The sequence below is a fragment of the Colobus angolensis genome, unplaced genomic scaffold (assembly GCF_000951035.1).
Source record: "Colobus angolensis palliatus isolate OR3802 unplaced genomic scaffold, Cang.pa_1.0 Scaffold109, whole genome shotgun sequence".
Lineage (NCBI taxonomy): Eukaryota > Metazoa > Chordata > Mammalia > Primates > Cercopithecidae > Colobus > Colobus angolensis.
Genome location: NW_012111919.1, coordinates 8,257,465 through 8,279,409, shown reverse-complemented (window position 1 = coordinate 8,279,409; position 21,945 = coordinate 8,257,465).

The window sequence follows — 21,945 nt, the reverse complement described above, 5'->3', positions numbered from 1 at the left end:
TTCTTGTGATAGTTTGCTAAGAATGATGGTTTCCAGCTGCATCCATGTCCCTACAAAGGACGCAAACTCATCCTTTTTTATGGCTGCATAGTATTCCATGGTGTATATGTGCCACATTTTCTTAATCCAGTCTGTCACAGATGGACATGTGGGTTGATTCCAAGTCTTTGCTATTGTGAATAGTGCTGCAATAAACATACGTGTGCATGTGTCTTTGTAGTAGAATAATTTATAATCCTTTGGGTATATACCCAGTAGTGGGATGGCTGGGTCATACGGTACATCTAGTTCTAGATCCTTGAGGAATCGCCATACTGTTTTCCATAATGGTTGAACTAGTTTACAATCCCACCAACAGTGTAAAAGTGTTCCTATTTCTCCACATCCTCTCCAACACCTGTTGTTTCCTGATTTTTTAATGATGGCCATTCTAACTGGTGTGAGATGGTATCTCATTGTGGTTTTGATTTGCATTTCTTTGATGGCGAGTGATGACGAGCATTTTTTCATGTGTCTGTTGGCTGTATGAATGTCTTCTTTTGAGAAATGTCTGTTCATATCCTTTCCCCACCCCTGATCTTTAACTTCAGCTGTTGGCCTGTCCTCTGTGGTCCTATCACTCGTAGCACTGAGTCCTAGAGAAGCACCTATCCCATTGTATTGAGATAATGTATTTACTTCCCTGTCTTTCCTTGAGGAAAGGAACTATACTTGCTATAATCATATCTGCAGTTACTTGTACAGTGCCTACCTGACTTGTAGCATCTATTCAGTAAAATAGTCATTGAATGAAGAAATAATTGGATCAATTAATTAATCAAGAGATTTTATTGCAAGAACCTGAGCAGAGAGCCCTATGCATATTCTTCTATTATAATGTCTCTGCTACATTTTAACTCTTGCTGGGATCACGCTGTCATTGAAGGATTGAGATCAGAGGTGCTTACGTAAGCACTGCAAGTTTCCTTCAGGAATAGGCCAACAACCTTCCTTTTCTCTCATTTTTAACTTTCAAACCTTTGGATTTGACACGTATAGCATGTCATAGTGGCGAATATAAAGACAAACTCTGGAGGCACAGACTCACCTTTCCAAGCACTTCATTTCCCCATTGCATTCTTCCCCACTTCTGTTTCCCAGGACAAAACCAGAGTGTCATCTTTGCCTTTGCTCTGTCATCAAGTTCAACTATGTTTTTCCTCTTAAAGGAAAGACAATCTCTAGCAATCTCTCCTCCCTTAATTTTTTCTAAAGCCACCATTCTGGATAGGTTCTCCATAGGCTCACAACTGGACATACACAATTAATTAATTCCTTCTTTCAACAAATATTTACTAACAGCTGCTGTGTGCCGGGTAGGCACTGTGCAAGCTCTCTTCTTGCTTCCAGTTTTGGTCCTGTGACCCATCTGACATATACTACCAGACCGAGCTACCCAAATACCACACATGATATCCAACCCTTCCTTTTCAAGGCCTCCTTGGTTTCATTTGCTTTAGTCTGTGAAGATGAGACTAAGACCAGGTTCTTTTCCTCCAATTAAATATGCACTATGCAGTGAACAAAGCACCAGATATGGCTAAAACTAAAGGAAACTTTATTGTCTCCACCTGTCACTCCTAGGTCCACAGGAAAGAGAGAGCCTCAGTCCAAAGGGGTGTAAGAGTTGATACTCTCATGACACCAGGTGGACAGCAATCACGTGTATGTGTGCGTGTGCGTGCATGTGTGTGTATGTGTATGTGTGTCATGTCAGGGCAGCGATAGAGACTGGAGGAATGCTGGACACTTCCAGCAGACTGCTGTACCTTAAGAACTACTGGGGTGATTACTCAAGCCTTCTTCAAAGGCCATGATACTAGTTATAACAAACCAGTACACTGGCAGGGATCTGATCTGACAGGTGTCTGATCTGACAGGTGTCTTGTTGTGTCTTGTTGCCATGGGGAGAAAGCCAGGGGACTCTTCTCACTATGGAACTACCTGTGTATTGACACCCAATTTGTCCGGAAATGATTACCTCATCAAATATTTCAATGCATCTCATTAGTCACTAGTCACATATTTATAATTTGAATAAACTACTTATACCAAAATTCAACCAAGTACTCAGTGTTGCACATTGTTTCCATTTTAATTAGAATCCACGGGCTTTAACAGATTTAGAGAAAAGCCTGATGAATAAAAGTAGAAACCATCATTGCAATGATAATTTACTTGGAAGAATAACATCTCACAAGGGAAATTTGATTCATGTTATCTGCTACAGAAAATTCAGAGGCTTTTGTTCGGCTTTTGATGCCTTCCGCAGTAGGGTCTCGACCACTTCAGTTTCCCTCACACCTCCCCAACACATGCGCCACTCATGCTGGTCCTTGTTCTGTCCCACCAATATGCCAGTCCTACTTTGGGGTTCATGTGTTTAACCACATAGTCTTCCAATGTCCTTGATAACCTCTGCATATTGAAAACACTCACCCTTCGGGACTCAGCGCAAGTCAGATCTCCTTGGTGACAGATTCAACTATACCAGCTCCCCCTCCTCTTCATTCCTTTAGCTCCTAACTGTTCTCTATTTAACAGCAATTATTGAGTCCTTGCTATGTCTCAAGAACTATTCTAAGTGCTGTACATGAGTCTGCTCATTTAATTTTAATGACAACCCTTCAAGGTAAGTACAATTACATCTCCATTTTACAGAAGGAACTAAGGCACAGAAGAATTAAATAAATTGCCCAAGGTCTGTGCTCTATTTATCTGTTACTGCATAATAAACACCTCAAATTTAGTGACATAAAACAGCAACTGTTTTATTATGCTCATTAATTCTGTGGGTCAAGCAGCGTAGGGGTATTTTATTTCTGCTCCATGACAGTTGCATCTCAGCTAGGAGAACTGGACTGACTAGGCGGTGACTTGAATGCTAGGTAGCTGGAATCATCTGGAGTCTCCTTCATTTATATGTCTGGTCCTTAGAGCTGCATAATGCAAAAGCTGAGCTCTGCTGAGACTATCAACTGGAGCACCTACCCATGGCCTGCCCATGTGTCATGGGCTTCTCACAGCCTGATGGCTGGGTTCCTACAGCACATGTTCTGGGAGAAAACAACCAGACAGTGAGAAGAGATGAAAGCAAAGAATTCAAGCCTTCTTCTGACATACCCTCTGAATTCATGCAGTGTCATGTCCGCCTCAGTCTATGATGACAAATGAGTCATAGAGATCAGCCCAGATTCAAGAAAGGAATTAGACTCCACTTCTTGCTGGTGGAGTGATGAGGTCATACTGCACAAGAGTGTGTGGGATGAGACATGTTATTGTGGCCATCTTAAAAAATGCAACCTGCTACAGTCTTGAAGTTTAAAAGTGACAGAACCAGGCTGTTGCATATTTGTTAGTTTTTTTTTTTTCTCCTAAGATACACTGTAAGATCTTTTACAGCTGAAATTATAGCTTGAGTTTCCAATACTATATGATAAAAAAATTCATATCATAAGCCAAAATAAATGTTGTTATTAATTATTTAAAAGAAACCAGAAAGAAGGGATAGTTAAATGGTATGGGCTATCTTTTGCGGTGATGAAAATGTTCTAAAGTAAACTCTAGCAGTGATTACATATATATCTATAGTAAAGGCCATTGAATTGTACAATTTAAACAGGTAAAATGTATGGTCTATGAACCATATCTCAATTAAACTATTTTTAAGACAAAGTATAAATTAAGACATTCCCAGATAAGTAAAAAATTGGGAGGGTTTAATACTACTAGACATGCTCTACAAGAAATGCTAAAGTTAATCCTTCAGACTGAAGTGAAAGGACAAGAGACAGTAACTTGAGTCCCAATGGAGAAATAAAGAATATTAGGAAGGATAAATAAATAGAAAATATAAAAATTAGAATAAATGTATTTTTGGTTTGTAACTTCTCCTTTTTCCTATGTGATTTAAAACACAACTACATAAAACAATAAATATAAGTCTATGTCAGTGGGGATACAATATATAAACATGTAATTCAATAGGGAAAACTAAGCTATACAGAGGGAAATTTTTATATATCATTGAAACCATTTTGGTACTAATTTGAACTAGATTGTTATAAATTAAGATATTAATTGTAATCCCCAAGGCAACCACTAATAAAATAACTAATGCAGAACACATAGTAAAATAAATAAAGAGGTAATCAAAGTGTTATGCTAGTAGACATCAATTTAACACAAAAGAAGACAGTAAGGGAAGAATTCAGCAACAACAAAGTATATATGACATATGGAGTAAAAGGTAACAAAATGGCAGAAGTAAGTTTTACCTCAGCAGTAATTATATTAAATGCAAGACTCAAATTCTCTAATTAAAAGGCTGATATTGCAGAATGGATTTTTAAAAAGTCATCCAACTATATGCTGTCTACAAGAGACTCACGTTAGATACAAAACAGTTTGAAAGTGAAAGGACAGAAAAAGATATTCCATACAACAATAACTAAAATAGAGCTTAAGTGTCTATATGAATATCATATAAAACAGGTTTAAGGCCAAAAATTGCTACAAGAGATTAAAAAAGGACATTATATAGTAATAAACAGGCCAATTTATTAAGAAGATACATAAATTAAAAATATATACACACCTAACTTCAGAACCCCAAAATATATGAAGGAAACTGACAGAATTAAAGAGAAAAAGAGAAAATTCCACAATAATAGTTGGAGATTGTAATACCCTGCTTTCAATAATGAGTAGAACAACTCGACAGAAGATCAGTAAGAAAGTACAAGACTTGCAGTATACTATAAACCAACTAGACCTAACAGACATCTACAAAACACTCCACACAACAAAAGACACATTTTCTCAAGAACACATAAAATATTCTCCAGAATAATGATATGTAAGGTCACAAGTCTCAATAAACTTAAAAAGATTGAAATCATTCAAAAGTATCCTTTCTAATTACAACAGAATGAAACTAGAAATCAGTAACAGAAGAAAACCTGAAAATTCCAAAAATGTATGAAAATTAAACAACACACTCTTAAACAGTGAATGGATCAAAACAGGAATCACAGAGAAATCAGAAAATACTCTGAGACAAATCTAACTAAAAACACAGCATACCAAAACTGATAGGATGTAGTGAATGCAGTGCTTACACAGAATATATGATTATGTGTGTGTCTACGTTTCTTAAAAGAGAGGTCTCAAACCAATAACTTAGATTTACACCCTACAGAACTAGAAAAAGAAGAGCACACTAAACTGAAAGCTAGCAGAATTAATAAAGACTGAAGAGATATGATATAGAGAAAAGAAGAAAAAAGTTGGTTCTTTGAAAAAAAATCAACAAAATTTACCTGACAAACCCAGAAAAATAGAGAAGACACAAATTACTAAAATCACAAATGAAAGTGGGTATATTGCTAATAAGTTTACAGAAATAAAAAGGATTATGAGAAAAAACTATGAACATTTATATGCAATCAAGTAAGATAACCAAGATATAATGAACAAATTCTTAGAGGAAAAAATTACCAAAAGTGACCCAAAAAGACATAGAACACCTGAACAGACCTATAATAAGAGATTGAATCAGTAATCAAAAAACTTACAATAAAAAAAGTCCCAGGTTTCACTGGTGGACTCTACTAAAGGTTTTTGTAGAAGTAACACTAATTCTTCTCAAATTCTTCCAAAACTTGGAAGAAAAGGATGAAATACTTTCTGATTTATTCTATGAATCCATTATTCCCCTGATTTTAAAGCCAAAGAAAACTACAAACCAATATCCTTTATGAATATAGATGCAAAATTTCTCAACAAATATTAGAAACTGAATCCAACAACACATTAAAAGGATTTTATACTATGACCAAAATGCATTTATTCAAAGAATGCAAGGGTGGTTCAACATATGAAAAGAAACCAAGGTATACTGTATTAATAGAAAGAAGTGGGGGAATCCCACATGATCATCTCATTGATGGAGAAAGAGCATTAAAAAAAAAAAATCCAATACCCTTCCAGGATTTAAAAAAATCAATCTACAAGCTAGGAATAGAAGAGAATTTCCTCTAAATAAAAAAAGGGGATTAAGGGATTAAGATGGTGGACAGAAGGTAGGACTAACTTGCAGCTCCCACTCAAACAGACAGAGCAGAGCAGCATGTGGAGACTCGTATCGTAAACTTTTGCTCCAAGAACTACCACAGAAACATACCAAGAAAGCCAAGATAATCCACAGACCTTTGAAGGAACTGGATCACCACTGCAGACTCCCTGAGGTGCCAAAAAACTGTGAGTCTGCTTGCTGTCTCAATGGGTAGGCTTGTGGTCTGGGGCAAGTTCTCAGCCCTGGTCACCGGCTGCCTAGAAATAGACTCAAACTTTCAGCCCTGGTGCTGTTGGGGTGCATGGTGGGAGTGAGACTGGCCTTTAGGACTGTGGGCTGCACAGGAGTGGGGTGAGACCTGTGACTGCAGGCTTTTCTTCACTTTCCTGATGACCTGTATGACTCAGCAGAGGCAGCCATAATCCCCCTGGGAATGCAACTCCATTGAACTGGGAACCACACCCCCATTTCCCAAAGCAGATGCAGCAAGTTCCACCCAAGGAGAAGGTGAGCTCAGACATGCCTATCCCTGCCCCGATCTGGTGGTCTTTCTCCACCCACCCTGGTAGCCAAAGACAAAGATCATAATCTCTTAGGAGCTCTATGGCCCTGCCCACTACCTGAGAAACCTGAATACTTAACCCAGGTGTCTCTAGGGCAAGTTCGCATCCTCCCTATAGGACTGCAGCTGATGTACCCTTGAAATCGCCACCTCCTATCTGGAGGCCAACCAACACGAAGCCAGAGCACTAAACAAAAACACAACCAAGAACCCTCACAGAGTCCAGTTCACTGCCCTGCTACCCCCACAAGGGCAGGTGCTGGTATCCACAGCTGCAAGACCTGAAAATGGGTCATATCACAGGACTCTTTCCAGACCAGTCTGGAGCTTGGTAGCTCTGCTGGGTGGCTAGACCCAACAGAGCAAAAACGATCACTGTCGTTCAGATCTCAGGAAACCCCATTCCTAGGGGAAGGCAAAGAACACCACATCAAGGGAGCACCCCGTGGGACAAAAGAATCTAAACAACAGCCTTTGAATCCCAGATCTTCCCTTTGACATAGTCTACCCAAATGAGAAGGAACCAGAAAAACAATTCTGGCAATACTACAAAACAAGATTCTTTAACACTCCCATACCAGCTCGCCAGCAATGGATCCAAACCAAGATGAAATCTCTGAATTGCCAGAAAAAGAATTCAGAAGGTTGATTATTAAGTTAATCAAGGAGGCACCAGAAAAAGATGAAGTCTAACTTAAAGAAATCAGAACAACGATAGTGGAAAGAAAATTCTTCAGTGAAGTAGGTAGCATAAATAAAAAACAGTCACAACTTCTGAAAAATCAAGGACGCACTTAGAGAAATGCAAAATGCACTGGAAAGTCTCAGCAATAGAATTGAACGAGCAGAAGAAAGAACTTCAGAGCTCAAAGACAAGCCTTTTTAATTAACCTAATCCATCAAAAACAAAGAAAAAAAGGATTTTAAAAAATGAACAAAGCCTCCAGGGAGTTTGGGACTATGTTAAAGATCCAAACCTAAGAATAATTGGTTTCCCGAGAAAGAAGAGATATCTAAAAGTCTGGAAAATGTCTTTGAGGGAATAATCAAGAAAAGCTTCCTCAGCCTTGCTAGAGATCTAGATATCCAAGCACAAGAAGCTCAAAGAACACATGGGAAATTCATTGCAAAAAGATCATCAACTAGGCGCATAGTCATCAGGTTGTATAAAGTCAAGACAAAGGAAAGAAGAGCTATGAGGCAAAAGCATCAGGTAACCTATAAAGGAAAACCTATCAGATTAACAGCAGATTTCGCAGAAGAAACCCTACAAGCTGGAAGGGATCAGGGTCCTATTTTTAGCCTCCTTAAACAAAATAATTATCAGCCAAGAATTTTGTATCCACTGAAACTAAGTTTCATAAATGAAGGAAAGATACAGTCTTTTCCAGGCAAACAAATGCTGAGAGAATTCACCACTACCAAGCCAGGACCAGACTGAAAGAAGCCAGTCACATAAGGCCACATAGTGTATGATTCCATTTATATAAAATATCCAAAATAAGTAAATCCATAGAGACAGAATGTAGATCAATGGTTGCCAGGGGTTCAGGGGAGAGGGAGAGGAGGAGTGAATGCTTTACAGGTACAGGGTTTCTTCTGGGGTAAAACAAATTCTAGAATTAGGTAGTGGTGATGGCTGTACAACATTATAAATGTTCTAAAATCCACTGAACTGTAAGTTCTAAAATAGCTAAAATGGCAAATTTTATGCAATGTAAATTTTATCTCAATAAAAATATTTGTAAACAAAGAAGTGCCACAAAATATCAGATAGGACTGAAAGAAAAGTATTTTACAGATCAGTGCTTTTTTCCTTACTTTCTTACTTGTTTTCATGGAAATTACCACATGTAGGCAAAACTGTGCTTTTACTACAAGTTCAGGCTGTGCGATGAACTGAAAAAAAAAAAAAAAAAAGAAATCCAGAGATTTCAGAGCCAGTTCTGGCTCTGACATTAAAGGACCATATGATTCTGGGAAAGTCCCTTTTTCTCCTCTGGGCTCCATTCACCTCAGATGACACCATGGTGTCCACCTGGGCAATATATGGGCTAGGCCTGGTCTGGATCCAGGAACTATATAAAGAGGCCATGAGTCAGTTCTGAGCCTGACTCATTACAAGATAGGTTAATGGTAAAGCAGGAGGAGAGAGGAAATAATTCAGAGTTTTTCCTAAGACTTCCCCTGAATTATCCCCGTCTGTGGGCAAAATGCTCAAGAATGCTATTTTTAAAAGGGTGACGATATTTGGTTACAATGTCCTCGGAGGAAGGGGAGGTAAGGATTGTGAGAAGCGTGCCCAAACCACAGAGCTTCCAAACTGCAGTCCACATCACCAGCAACAGCCTTAATGAGCTCTTTGCTGGACACTCCCCATTGAATTACATAATACATTTCCGTTTCATTTCATGAATCACAACTTGGGATACAATGTTCCTGGGTTGCAGTTGATATATTTTAGAGATTACCAAATATTTCAAAAAGAAAAATCGATTTTATTAAATTCATATGTAAAATGTCTGTATGTCAGCCAACTTACTTATTTTCAAATTTGAGATTTTCTTAAATGCTGTAGTTACAGCTCAATGTCAAGAGAGTTCCCGATAAACCCATTAATGAATAGTGAGACTGCAGCTGCCCCTGGATTCTTCATTTCTTTTGAAAGTTGAGTTCCTGGTTGATGACAGTGGGTTTCATTTCAGCTGCCCTCTTGGGTGAGAATGAGAAAAAAGTGGTAGAGCTTCAGACCATGGATCAGGGGAAGTGGAACTCACACAGGCAACCATGTAACAGTGAATTTTGCTCACTATAAGACTACAGTACAAGCCGTATATTCAAACATTAACTCCTTCCTGGCTGTCAATGTCATTGGTATCCATCAGGACTCAGGATACTCCTTGGTCTTTGCTCAGGGTAGCACAGTAGCTAGAACGCAGGTTTGTGAATTAGAAAGACATAGGTTCAAATCTTAACTCAGTCACTGGCAGCTGTGCAACTTTGGGAAGGCTATTTAATCCCCCTAAGCTTCAGTGTATTAATCTGTATCATGGTAATAACAACATGGGTCATTAAGTGCTTGCAAGGACTAACGACAGGAGATATGCAGAGTGATTGGCATAGTGCCTAGCACATAGTAAGTGTTCAATAAATACTAGTCATGTGTAATTGTTGCTATTCTACCTTAGAAGCAGCAACTTTGAATCGTAAATTAAGTTTGGGCTGATCTAGTATGTGCTGAGTTCAACTGGGTATATACCCAAAGGATTATAAATCATGCTGCTATAAAGACACATGCACACGTATGTTTATTGCGGCACTATTCACAATAGCAAAGACTTGGAATCAACCCAAATGTCCATCTGTGACAGACTGGATTAAGAAAATGTGGCACATATACACCATGGAATATTATGCAGCCATAAAAAAGGATGAGTTTGTGTCCTTTGTAGGGACATGGATGCAGCTGGAAACCATCATTCTTAGCAAACTATCACAAGAACAGAAAACCAAACACCGCATGTTCTCACTCATAGGTGGGAACTGAACAATGACATCACTTGGACTCGGGAAGGGGAACATCACACATCGGGGCCTATCATGGGCGGGAAGGGGAGAGGGATTGCATTGGGAGTTATACCTGATATAAACGACGAATTGATGGGTGCTGACGAGTTGATGGGTGCAGCACACCAACATGGCACAAATATACATATGTAACAAACCTGCACGTTATGCACATGTACCCTAGAACTTAAAGTATAATTAAAAAAAAAAAAGTCATATCTTAACTTCTAGCATCCATTGTATCCAATGAGAAGTCAGCTGTATTTTTAGTCATTAAAAAAATCTCTACATAAAAAATAAATAAATAAAAAAGAAAAAAAAACTTATGATCAAGTTCACTTTTGTGAAGGCATATACTCTTTGAGAATGTGAACTGGCTGTACATCATTCATTCATTCGTCATTTCTTTATTCAGTCATTTACTTACTATTGACTGTCATCTATGTGCCTAACAGAATGTTAAACCTTAAGGGAACAAAGTTGGGAAGAACAAAACACAGTTTCTTTCCTCAAGGTTCTAACTGGGGAGAAAAGCAAATATTGTGGTGAACACAAGCTGAAAGTGATCAAAATGCTTCAGGAGCAGAGAGGAGGCCCATCTGAACCTGAGGCAGATGCTGGGCATAGCAGGCCTTCCCTAGCGGGCTGCTGTGCACATGAAATGAACCCCAGTGTGGAAAGAGAAAAGAGCTATGTGTGAGGGGGACAGGCCACTCAGGGAGACAGAGATGGATTACTTCAAAATACATGAGAGTGAGTTCAGGGAACTGGGAACTGCATTTTTAAGTGTCTACTATGAGCCCATTTTACATTTGTCAATTCAACAACAAAACTCCCATTTTCCAGATATGAAAACCAAGGCCCAGAGAGATTTTGTACCTGGCCCAAGATCATGCAGCAGGCCCAAAGCTGTCAAAATTTTGCCAAAGCCCAAGCTCTTTCCACAGGATCATACCACCTCCTTATGCTACTACATATTCTATAATAAGGTCTAAGTGATTGGTATTGATTAGCAAATCCAAAGAGGCTTCCTTGGTCTTATGAACTAATATACATTGCACCGATCAGCACGGAATAGTATACAAACAGTCTAACTATAATTTCTTCCAGAGCAATAATGAGCAGGTGATAATTCACTACCTCAGCACCCGCAATGCATCTGGCCTGCATTCTCACACCCCAGGTGAAGTTTTTCTAACAAAATGCAGGTGCAGTAGGGGTGTTTTCAGCTCTTACTAGAGAAGACAGAAAACAATGCTTAGTTTATAAAAGAATAATGTAACACTACTAGAATATTGGCTTTTTCACTTTTTGACCCCTAAACATCTGTAAATAGAATAATATCTGTTAGTTTTGCACTGTTATTAACTGTGAAGTTTGGACTTGCCATAGACAGAGTTCACAGGGCTGGGAGTTGGTGCTTGTGTACCTTGCAGACTCTGTCCCTCAGGGTGACACCGCCACCTTATGCTTGCAGAGCATTTGTGGTTTATCAAACACTGTGCTTTCTCTTTCTCATTTGACACTCACAGAAACTCTGGAAGGGAAGCAGAAGAGGTATTTCCACCTCCACTGAACAGAGCTTAGGGGACGCACATGGAGTAACAAGGGCCAGCACTGATCCATAATTGCCTGCCTCCCAGTCCAGTTCTGTTCCCTGTGCTGTGTCGTCTCCTAATTGCTCTGTTTATTTTGTACCTGTGAGGGTTAACTGGGAACACAGGAGTTCTGTTAAATATCACAGTAGTTAGTACATTTTAATCCTGATCCCCCAGCCTACTGTAGCTGCTGTAAAATATATGGCAATAATTTCCTGAGGCAGGGTAATGTATAAGGAATGTCAGGCCAGCCTCTGGGCATATTTGCCTTAGCTCAGTTTTATTAAAGTAAAACTTTTATTAAGGCATGTGGTGAATTGAGCAATCGGCATGATTCATGCCGTTATAAACCCATTGCTACACTCACAATAAATCAATGAGCCATTGTCGTACATTTGCTGTGGAGTTGGTAGAAACAAGGAAAAAATCAATATGGGGATATTATTCAGACCATATGAAAGTATTAAAGTGTATTCTGTGTGTATTAAACCTGGCCAAACCATATTTCATGTGTACTTTTTTTTCTGTAAATATCTCCGTTAGTATCGTCTACTCTGGGCTGTTTGCTAATCCATATGCTATTTTGAGATAATTATAGGAAATATTTAAAATTCCACATAGGTCTTTGTGAGTTTTAAAATTTATTTTATAAATTTATGTAATAAAATTGTCCTAAGGAAAAAGCATTAACAATAAATTTAGAACAATGAGCCTCTTCCTTAACAAACACAGTATAGCTATAACTTTGCATTATTTAGTAGGTAATGTGCTCTTCTTTGGGAAAAAAAAAAAAAAAAAAACCAACAGGAGGAAGCGATTTGAATGAAAGAAAGGGCACTTTTCATTATCCCCCAGCTAGATGGGGACAATCATTGAGCCGGCAGCATTCTCTGCATCTCTGGAAACCATTATTATATCTCCACTTACCTGGAACCTCTTCTGAATGTTGAAATACGTGTCAGTGACAGTCATTTCCCTATGGCGGCAGTGTGTGATCACCTGCATTTCTGCACTAGGAGTTTCAGGTTCCTCTGGAGGCTAATGTGAGTTGATCAGAAAAAAAGGTGCAGTCACAGCTGGCTTCAAACTCAAGCTGCAATACCACCAAGATCCTTCTGGGTTTCAGGTAGTAGGGAGTTGTGCCATTTAGTGCCATAGTAATTACTCAGAGGGGTTTCTGTGGCTCTCTAATACTCTCTGAAACAAATGTTAGATTTCACAAAACACCTATGCAGTGCCGGCTGGGGTTTGAGGTTGTCTTCTAAGCCCAAAGGGAAGGGAAAGGCATTATGTGAATGTGCCATGGCATTACATTTGCTAAGTCGAGGCAGCCTCTGGCCAGTGCTCTAAGTACAGAGTGCTACTTAAAACGGCAGAGACAGAGAAACGGCAGAGAAGAGGCAGAGACAGTTCCAGCTGGAGAACCTGAGATTCCTGGAGGAGGCTTTGAAAGACTGTTTCCACTTCAACACGCAGGACACCTGAAACAAAAATATTTGCCCTGCCCTTGAGTGGTTGTCTGTTTGTAGCTTGCCACCCAATGGCTATCTTTTGGAGAAAGAGACTCAGAGACTTCACATAGCTGTACTCTTTGGAACTCGACTAATCTTCTTATGGAATATTAGCTTACATTTTCCAGCACAAGAAGAGATCCAAATGCATATCCAGGCAGCTGAGACATCAAGGGAATTTTGTGATAGCCCTGGTAAGGCCTGATGACTGTCATCATCAGAAGATTTATGCTCAACCTCAGGTGGAAACACTTTATTTTGTTTTTTCATGTAATAAAAATAATATTCCTATTTACTTACTAGCCAGTTAAACTGAAGAGATTTAATTTTGCCTTATTCCAAAAGAAATAAGAGGTAGGGGGAGGAAGGAAGAGAGAGAATATAAAATAAACAGGAAGACTGAGGAAAAGAGCCAGCCCTACAGTTCATGCGGGGTCAAAGAGGTGAGAACTGAGCCTCTCCTTACCAACTCATTCCCTGGCTATCGCTGACTAATGGGGTAACTCCACTGCTTCCAGTTTATGGGGGCATGTACTAGTTTTCTGCTCCTGTCCATGCTTTCATTTGGAGCCTAACCTATTGGCGGCGGCAGCTTCAGTAGAGAGACGAGTGCATGTGACATCATCTTTGGCTTAAGGATGGTATGTGTGTCTTTCAGGGCATATGGTCTGAGATGATCCATCATGGCCTATGATGTCAGATTATCCACTGAGACTCAGGCCTGTTTGCAGAAATGCAATTATATTCCGATAATGGTATTTCCAGTTGTTGTGATAGACAAGACTGATGCTGGGAAGAAGTGACTGGTGGTATACTGGATGATATATGTACAGGGGAGGCAGAAGAATGAGGCATCATGAGCTGTCAGTGAGTTTTGCAGTTCTTTCCTTCCCTGTACATTTCTCAGCAGTCAGCATTGGTTGCCATACAAAACGCCATGGTCAACCATTCCACAAAGCTCATCCCAGTAGCCTGGTAAGTCCTAGGCATGACAGTGATTCCCTGAGACTCCACCTGCTCCTCCAGTCACGCATCCTCTGCTCACTACATTCCTCCTCCCTTCATAAACCAGAAGGATCATTTAGAGAGCTGCCTTAGCTCTTTCCTCTCTATGTTTAATAATACCAATCATTTCATTCTTCCTCTAATCTTTATTTTGTTTGTGTTACTTTTTCAAGCTTTTATGCTCTTTTCTTTAAAAAATAATTTTTTCTAGACTTTTCCTCTAAATTTTCTATATCCTGCTGTTGAGCATTCTGACCTCCAACACTGGCTTGAAAACAAACCAAAACCTAACATTGTGCAATATTCACTCAGTCATTTAACCAGTGTTTACTGAGAATTCCCCATTTTCTCACCCTGGCAAGGTACTGGGCATGCAAAGAACCAATGTGGCATACTAGAAAGATGACTTTTAAAACCAAACTGATCTGGGTTCAAATAGCTGCTTTGTCACGTATAAGCTGTGTGGACTTGGGCATGCCACTTAACCTCTTGAAATGTTGGTTTCTTCAATAGTACTAGAACCAAAGCATGTCTATCACTTAACATAGTGATTGACATATAGGCACTCAGTGCGTGAAACTCATTATGTCTATTATTATTTATAAGCTTTAATCAAGACCCTCACAAAGTATTTGCTTCTTAGGCTCATGATCTTTCTGTGGGTACTTGTTCCATGTTGCTGAGTCATAGTGAAAGTTGTTTAAGTAATTGAAAGGATATTATTGAAGGGATTTTCAGAGCCCATTGACATATAAGTACAACAAATAACTTCAGTGTTGGTTAAAAATCAGTTCTCTTTTTCTCTTTGATCTTATCTCTCAGAGACCACTTTCACCATGATCATTTTCCCATTTCAACTCCAGATTCTTACTCTTTGTCCTGGGCTAAAGATGGAGGAGTAGAGACTGAGTGCTGGTCAGCTAGCCCCCGTCAATGTTTAAATTGACTTTCCCCTCCTAAATGCATGCTCGTTTTAATAGAGGACATTATAAAACGAAACTGCTCTTCCGACGCTAAGGAAAAAGGGTTTTCTTGGCAGATCTATTGGCTATATTCTACCCCAGGCCAAGCAAATCAGAATCTCCAGGGAGGGGCACAGGAATCTGTGCTTTTAACAAGTACCTTGTTAAACATTAGGCAAGTTGGAAAACCTAATCTAAATCCATCACAAAACAATGATTGGGCATCTCCATGTTTTTAAAAAAATTGTATAGGGCAAGCAGAAATATGGAGCAGGATATATGTCCTCAAGGACTTTATATTCAATTTGGAGATTATATATGTGTGCATATATGTATAAATGTGTTTATATATCTATGTGGGTATATACACACACACATGAAAACGTAAGTCACCATGCAACTTTGTCATTAAAAGTGAGAGATCAGTAAAAACAAAATGCATAGAAAAAAATATCCCTAACAAAACAGGGCTAAAGCTGGATCTCAAAGGAAATTTGTGTAGGAATTTTAAAAACCTGTTATTGAAATGTTCAAATATTGATACAAGTAAAATAGTGTAGAGAACCCCACCCTATGTACCAGCCACTAATGTTCAATATTTTGGCCAAACTTTTCACCTGTCTTTCTCTCCATGTCTCCACCCCTCCTTTTTCCCCTCAGAGCATTTTAAAGCAGGACACACAAGTGCTGTGCTGGGTCTCAACTTGTTTATTATTCATTTGTGACATAATCGCATGTATATTTACTCTATTTCTACACCTATCCTATTGAGGACAGGCCACAGACCATAGCTGGAGTAGCACTGCTTTAAAGCACATCCCACATATCATATCACATAATTTAATAATCAGAAGACTGTAAGGATTCCAGGCAAGAGGGATGGGGAAAATGGGACTGAAAAATTCCACTGGGAGAAACCAATTTTATTAAAGGTACTTAAACTGTGCCAGTTACTGCTATGGTTTGAATGTGTTTCCAAAATTTCCTGTGTTAAAATTTACTTCCCAAATTCATACATTGATGATATTTGGAGGTGGAACCTTTGGGAGGTGTATTAGTCCGTTCTCATGCTGCTATTAAAGACATACCCAAGACTGGATAATTTATAAAGGAAAGAGGTCTAATTGACTCACAGTTCAGCAAGGCTGGGGAGACCTCATGAAACTTACAATCATGGCAGAAGGGAAAGCAAACACGTCCTTCTTCACATGGCAGCAGCAAGGAGAAGTGCAGAGCAAAGGTGGGGGAAAGCCCCTTATGAAACCATAAGATCTCGTGAGAACTCACTCACTATCACAGGAACAGCATGGAGATAACCGCCTTCATGATTCAATTACCTCCCACAGTTCCCTCCCAAGACACATGGGGATTATGGAAACTACAGTCCAAGATGAGATTTGGGTGGGGACATAACCAAACTATATCAAGAGGTAATAAGGATTAAATAAGGTAATCAGGGTAGAACCTTCATGATGGGTCTAGTGGCTTTATAAGACGAGGAAGATAGATGTGAGCTAACAGACACACTCTTGCCCTCTCACCATGTGATGCCCTCCACCACGTTATGACACAGCAAGAAGGCCCTCATCAGATGCCAGCACCTTGCTATTAGACTTATCAGCCTCCATAACTGTAAAAATACATGTCTTTATAAATTACTTAGACTGTGGTATTCTATTATAGCAACAGGAAGCAAGCTAGGACAGGTACTTTATGTATTTACTTCATTTAATCCCTACACCAACCTAAAAGATAAGTATTATTATTTCTTACTTTACAGATGGGAAAACAGAGACTTCAGGAAGATAGGCAACATGCCCAAAGTCATCCAGCTAAACATTAGCAAAAGTGGGTAACAAGTTGGTCCAACTCCAACCTCCACGTTTTTCTCACTGACCTTGTATCCTTGCACAGAGCACAACCGAGACCCAGGCTGACTGGAATGTAGGGATTATTTTGAAAGTGTCTGGGGCAATGTGGATAGAAAGGAAGAACAAGGGAAAGATGTCGGGTTCCTGAGTGATGGATTGAGGTCCTTCCTTTTATCCTACAGCAGGTAACAAGTAGCCTTTAAAAGTTTTATAATGATAAAACTTGTTATTACAAAAATTAAGGCCAGGCTTGGTGGCTCATGCCTGTAATCCCAGCACTTTGGGAGGCTGAGGTGGACAGATCACCTGAGGCCACGAATTCGAGACCAGCCTAGCCAATGTGGCAAAACCCTGTCTTTAATAAAAATATAAAAATTAGTCAGGCATGGTGGTGTGCACCTGTAGTCCCAGCTACTCAGGAGGCGTGAGAGTTGCTTGAACCCAGGAAGCAGAGGTTGCAGTGAGCTGAGATTGCGCCAGCCTGGGCAACAGAGTGAGCCTCTGTCTCAAAAAAATAGTTATTAGATACTTTGAAAGTAATGTTAAGAGTGTTGCATAAATTTTGGATAATAAAAAAATACCCATTTAAATTTCTTTTATGTCTTTTTTCCCCTGTATTTTATATCATTGTAATCATACTCTACATATATTTTTATATCTTGCTTTATACTTAACATTATATCTTTTAAATATATTTCATATTATTTCATAGCTTTTATCTCCATTACTTACAATGATCACATAATAGTTCATCTGGTATATATGTCATAATTTATTCTAAAACCCCTTTAATGGCAAATGTTAGGTTCTTTCCAGTTTTGTGTTACTATAAATACTACTACAATTAACATCTTTATGCCTATAAGTTTCTCTATCTTAAAGAGTATTTCTTTAGGCAGTGCTCTAGAAGTAGAATTACAGAATGAAAGTATATGAGCATGCTTATGATTCCTGATGCATATTGCCAAATGTTTTCCAAAAGGATTATGTCAATTTACATTATCTCCAATATAAGAGAGTACCAAATGCTGGTGGATTGAGTGGAAAAATAAAATCAGACTGTGGGCAAGTCACTTCTCTTCAGGCATTGGTTTCTTACTAAGCTAAATAAGGGCATGTAGTACATCATCATTATGGTTTTCCAGTTCTGAGGTTGTATGATTCATCTGAATTCTGAACATTTGCTTATAGGTACTTGAAATTCTACAATGAATTGTTCATTCCTCTAAATTACAATCCCTAGCAAAATCCCAGTTCTTTTGAGAATGGATAATGCCTAGCACATGTGCTGCTACTTCCTCTCCTGAATCAGTGGTACTGATGGCCCATTGGTCTTGGCTCACTTTCTGGCTCAGAATTACCTTTCACACAGGACCAGGCAGCCCCTCACTCATGGTCAGTGACACACCAGGGGAAACCCATACATCATCCAGACTCTGGACTGATCTTGTTCCTGATTCCTCAGAGTCTAAGAAGGGCCAGATGTACAGACAGAAGAGTAGGAGGGAACAAGGAGCCATGGGATGTTGACGGCAGTGGCTGCTGCCATCATGCCGCCTGCAGCAATGAGGCATGGCTGGGGCTGCACACTCCATAGAGCCAGTGGGAGCCTCGCCCCTTCTGAGTTGGGACGGGAGCTCCCTGGGTGCCACTGCAGCAGGGTGCCACTGCAGCCACCCAAACCACAGCTGCAGATCCAGGCCTCCTGCTCTATGGAGCAGGAAGTAGCCCCACTCTCCACCCAAACTGTAGCTGTGGATCAGAGCCTCCCTATGCTCTTGGTGGAGGGCCAGGAGCAGGCAGGATCTGCCTTCCCCAGGTGCGACTACTGCTGCCCTCCCAGGCACAGGAGCTGGGTGTCTCTGCAGCCTCAACCCCAGGAAGGGCCCCTCCCTGCCCCCATCCCTGCAGGCTCAGGAGTGTCTGCCCTCACTGCCTGGCCTCTCTCCACTCCTGGTGCCTGCTCCCATCTTTGTATGGGGTTCGGGTCAAGCCCCTGGGCCTTGAATGGCAGCAGGAGGCAGACAGAGTCCTGGGAGGAAGGGGGCAGGTCCCCAGTAAAGGCCCCACCTTCAGGCCAGGGAGATCCTGAAGGCTGGGGGCCAGACTACCAGTCCCACCACTAGAGTGGGGACTCGTGGTGCCTCTTCCAGACCACCTATGGTCACCCAGGGGCCAATCAGCATGCACTTCCTCCCCTCTGAGGTCCACAAAAGCCCGGGGCTCAGCCAGAGCAGGGCAGAGGGCTGCCAGAGGATGAAGAGGGCAGAGAGACAATGGGACCAGACAACCAGCTGCAAAGAAGAGTACCCTCTCTGCTGATAGCTGGAAGCGATGGGATGACCAGCTGCAGAAAGGAGTACCCTCTCTGCTGACAGCTACAGAGATAACCTGCAGGCAGAGAGGAGCTACGCGCTCTGCTGAGAGCCTCAGAGACCTGCAGAGACATCCAAATGACTTGCCTGTGGAGAGGAGTCACCCTCTCCAGGGCCCCCTCTCTGCTGAGAGCTGAACACAATGGGATGACCTGCCTACACAGAGAGGAGTTACCCACGCCTCTGAGCTGTTCTAACACTAAATAAAACTCTTCTTCACCCTTCACTTGTCTGCATACCTCATTCTTCCTGAACACAGGAAAATAGCTCGGGCAAAGATGCAATGGCTACAGAGATTTCTGGCCAGAAAAATTGACACTTCAAAGATCTCATAACAATGTGAGCACTCAGATTGTGCCGCGGTGACCCACTGCCATTCTAAGAACTTTGGAAATACTAACTACCCCACTGAATCGTCAGATACCCCTAATGGGTTGGTTATTATCCATTTCACAATGAGGACATAGGCACGGAAGCTAGGGGCATGCCCGCAGTCACATAACTGGTGGGAAATGGCAGGGCTAGGATTCCAATCTAGGCAGTCTAGCTCCGAGACTCTGGACTATCTGTCACCACCATGTCATACATGAGGGGAGGAAGCAGAAGCAGAGATGGTGGGAAGGGGAGACAACACTGCTGATCCTACCATTTTACCACAAGAAGATTCTACACTTACTATTTCATTTATTCTCCTAATCATTAATTCTATAAAAACAAGGTGACTTTAAATATAAGGTGACTTTAAATATAAGGTGGAAAGGACCCCTCAGAGCCATGATGATAATAAAGGTAAAACAGACATCACCTTCTCTACTTCTGGGAATTTACAAGTTGGCAACAGAAAGAAGAGAAGCAAATCACTGCTGATAATACACAGTGGGCCGAGGTAAGCAGAGTAAGAAAGGAACAGAGAAAGTGATCAGAGGAACCTGCCCTGTAGCTGCAGCAGCCAAGGGAAGCTGGGTGGAGTGGAGAGCTATTACCCGCATCTTGGGTGACACTCAGAACAATGTGCATTCATAGACGTCAGGATAAAGGTGCCTACACAGAGAGGGTGAGGTGCACACAGGTAGGGAACAAGAGTTTATGCAGAACAGCAAGTGTGGCCTAAAGATAGGGTTATAAATGAGAGCAATGGAAAATATAGTTAGAAAGGCAACTGAAGCCTGGATTAGTCAATGTAACGATAGTTGAAACAAACAAACAAACAAAAAAAAGCAACTTTCCAACGGCTTAATACAAGAAATGACTAGTTCTCCCTCACAAAACAGAACAGCAAAGTTTTTCCTTGTTAGCAAAACACTTGACTCCAAGAAGTGTTCTGACACCCATACTCCTTCCGCCTTGTCCCTCCTCCACCCAGAAGGGAATGATTTCTCAGTTTGCAAAGGATGGAATGAGAAGCAGAGGGTAGGAAGTGCACCCTTTCTCAACAACCTGGCTCTGCTTACATTTTATTTGCAACTCTAGATTCAGGTTTGGGTGGGAGCAGGGCAGTGGCCTGGCTGGGCAGCCACTTCCAAGAAACATCTCTGTACTGTGGGTGGAACAGCACGAGTTACAGTTGATCCCCGTGGCCACAGGGCCTTGGTTAGAGAAAGTTTTGATCCTCTTGGGCAAGGATAAGTAGGTAAGCTGGCCTAGAAGGGTTTTGAGCAAGGGAATTATGTCACCAGAGGCATTTCCTTCAGAAAAGTAAGTCGGGCAATAGAATGCTTTCAAAGAATGAAAGCAACATAGGGAGGGAGAAGAGTTACGAGACTACTAAAACAATGCAGGCAAATGGCGACTTGAATGAGGTCATTGAAGTGGGATGATGAGAAGGAAGAAAGCAAAGACATGGCAGATTCAAACCCAGAGAGAGCAGAACAAAGGGTAAGACAGGCACCTGGACAGGAAGGTCCCACAGAGATACTGTGTTGTGTTCCCCATACAAAAAGAGGATAGGGATTCCCAATCCCCATGAGGTGAGGCACATACAAGGAGAGCCTTTCTCCTGATGCAGGATTGCAGAGATAGGAGCCTACACTTGCAAGAGGCAGAGCGCACTGCAAAGACATCCAGCTCCATTTGGCTTGGATGGAGCCAAAAGAAAAACACCGAACCTATGAGTTCCCCAGGCAGATCTTTCCTGGATACACCCCAAAGACAGTGTCCATCCAGGCTACGTTGCATCTGGAGCGGAGGGCGTCTGGGACTCAAGAGTCTGCTGGTGGACCGAGGACGTGTACAGTTGCCAAATGTGGCCGAAGCTGCCACCGGAGATCTGTTTTCACAGGTTTTGTTTGGAAACTCAGTGTGGGGCTTGGGAGCAGCTGGGAGTTTGAGTAATTGCATACCCTGGGGGTGGAGGGAGGCCAAGTACAACAGCCTGTCCCA